A 2,969-nucleotide genomic window follows, 5' to 3' on the forward strand; every position below is an offset into this window, starting at 1 on the left:
CCACAAAAGTTTGGAGGCACCGCTTTGGGATACGCCGGGAGTTCGTCTTGTCGACGGAGAATCACGACGGGGCTGATCACCCGGACCTCCGACCCTCCAAGTAGGACGTTTTGGGAGCGGGAGGACGTCTGGTTCTCCGGAGGGGGGATCGACTCCGGCCGTATTCGAAACAGGAAATCAGAGACATTTACGATAAGGTAAATAAATAAATAAAATAAAAATAATAAAAAAATAATAAAAAGCGCTAAGCTAGCAAGCGGGCGACAGACACGACTCCGTCAAAAAGATCGCTCTCTCATAAAATAAGTAAGTTCTCATTAGGAGAACCGAGGTAAGCTTTCATTAGGAAAGCCGAGGTGTAAGTTCTGAATATTAGAGTAGGAACCGAGGTAAGCTTTCATTAGGAAAGCCAAGGTGTAAGTTCTGAATTTAGAGTAAGAACCGAGGGTAAGTTTTCACTAGGAAAGCCGAGGTAGGCTCGTCTTGATAAAGAGGGCTGAGGAAATAAAATAGTTTCGTCTTAAAGAAAAATAGACTAACAAAGATAAAATGGGAGCGACAAAAAGTAAGAATCTAGATTATATACCAAACGGTTCGGTTGCAGAAAAAATGAAACGCTTATACGGAGATTCCTGTCTAAGTTTCGTTTCTCAGTGGCATTACGAATTTGGTTTTCCTAAAAATGGATCTTTAGAAACCGAAGATATTCAAAAACTCGAAGAACAATTATTGCAGCAGAAACAGAGCATGCTTCAGATGAAGAAAATACCTCAAAAGGTTTACTTAACGATGCACAAACATGAGGAAGCTTTTAAAATGTGGAAAAATGAGTCTAAAAATATGATGGGTGAAACGGAGTCCAGATTATTACAGATGTCTCAAAAAGTTGAAGACTTACAGAAACAATGCAGAGAACAGGAGACTCAGAGACACAAAGACGAGACAAAGAAAAAAAAAACAAAACTGAAAACCTCTCTTTTTCCTCTGTCCTCTCTCACACATGCACCGGAGACCCACGGACCTCTTCCTCCCACCGCACCCTCCACCTCGATCTACCCCTCGCTGGCTGAACTCAAAGACCCACCACCCTATGGCCCACCACAGATGGAAGCACATGAGACCCGCCCTGGACTGAAACCTGCTTGGATCCTCACTTCAGACGATGATTTTATTGGACCAAGGCCAGCTGCCCCTCAGCAACAGGATGAACAAGGAGCAGCAGGAGGAAGAGATGTTACAACCGGACCACCACCATCCCCTGCTACCAGCTCAGCCTCATCAACATCAACATCTTCAAACTCTTCACCATCACTTTCATCATTTTCTGAGGGTTCTTCAATCATAACTCGGTCCAAAGCTGCAGAGCAAGAGGAGCGGATTAAAGCTTTCAGAGAAAAAGAAAAACTGCTGGAGGCTGAAATACAGAGACTACAACAGTCACAGCATAACAACGGTTCTATAAGCTCTCCCATGACTTCAGATGGTGAACACAACTCCACGACCATGCCGATGCTGGAGGTGGGTGGACCTGACGGACCACAACTGGTGTTCAGAACTTGGCCACTGAGCGACCTGACAAGCCTGGCAAAACAACACCTCCCAGACATGGCCCAAGGAGGAGATGCTGTGGGTGAAGCCATCACCAACATGGTTCGTATTCTCCGCCCCACCATACCAGAACTAAAAATGATTCTCACAGCTGTCTATGGTATGAACTTTGTAAGCACCATAGGCGCACAGCTGTTTGAGGTCCCGCCTGGCAACCAACGGCTGATGCGTGTCGAATACGCCCACGCAGATAACCAAGACTTTGTGACAGCTGTAGGTGACATTGTCAGGAGAGTTAAGACAGCATTTCCACAGACGCCTCAATATGCAAAGATCAAGGACACGGTCCAGAAGAGTGGTGAACCCCCTCAAGAGTACATCGATCGTCTCATTCCTGTGTTTCGCACACACTCTGGCATCGCTTTTCCGGACAACGACTGGCGTGATGCTGCACAGGCTTCAGCCTTCGAAACCATCCTGTGTCAATGTGTGATGGATGGATTCTTGCCAACAATCCGCAAGTCTGTCCAGAACACATACATAGGCTGGAAAGCTGGCATTCGCCTCAACGACCTCCTACGTCATGCCAGACACGCCTGGGAACAGCACACGGCCGAAGAAACTGCAACACTGAAGAAAAAGACAAAACAAGCAGAAAATGCTCAGCTGACTCTTCTTCAAGCTGCACAACAGATGACCTTGAACACTGCCCCACCACAACAGCTTCCAGCTTTTCCACGCCCACCACCACCCCCTGGCCCTTGGCCAGGCTCACAACAGCAACAACCACGTGGGTACGCAGGAGGGCCACAGCCATGCTTCCTGTGTGGAGGGACTGACCATTGGATGAGAGACTGTCCACAAAAACGCACCACATGGCGAGGGCGTGGCCGACCATTCCAGAATCGAGCACCAATGCCACCACGGGAGCCATGGCCCATGAACCATGAACAGAACTTTCACCCAGGCTCCCAACAATCGGTTGGTCGAAGCCAGGGTCCACCCAGGGGTCGTGGCCACCGAGGCGGGCACTCATCCTGACTAGGAGGGGGCGGTGAGGAAGGTCCAGGTCTCCAAACAGCAAGTACACGCACACACACACCAGCTGTTTCACCTACTGATACCACATGCACCTCCACGTATTTTAAATACACTCAGTCAGCATGTTTGAAGTTACCCATGCTCACAATGCTTGTAAACGATGTTCCACTAAAGTTCTTAGTGGACTCAGGGGCCACTCAATCTTTGATAATGAAGAAATGTCTCCCACATGCTCCACTGTGTGGCAAGATTATCCACTCCACAGGAGCATCTGGTGTAGCAATCCCAGAGGTAATGACAGCTCCTCTGAATGTGATTGACCCTTTTGATCACACTGCCCACTCGCATCAGTTTCTACTCTCACAGACGTGTCCAATAAA

This window comes from Nematolebias whitei, chromosome 22 (genome assembly GCF_014905685.2).
Source record: "Nematolebias whitei isolate Nwh7 chromosome 22, NemWhi1, whole genome shotgun sequence".
NCBI lineage: Eukaryota > Metazoa > Chordata > Actinopteri > Cyprinodontiformes > Rivulidae > Nematolebias > Nematolebias whitei.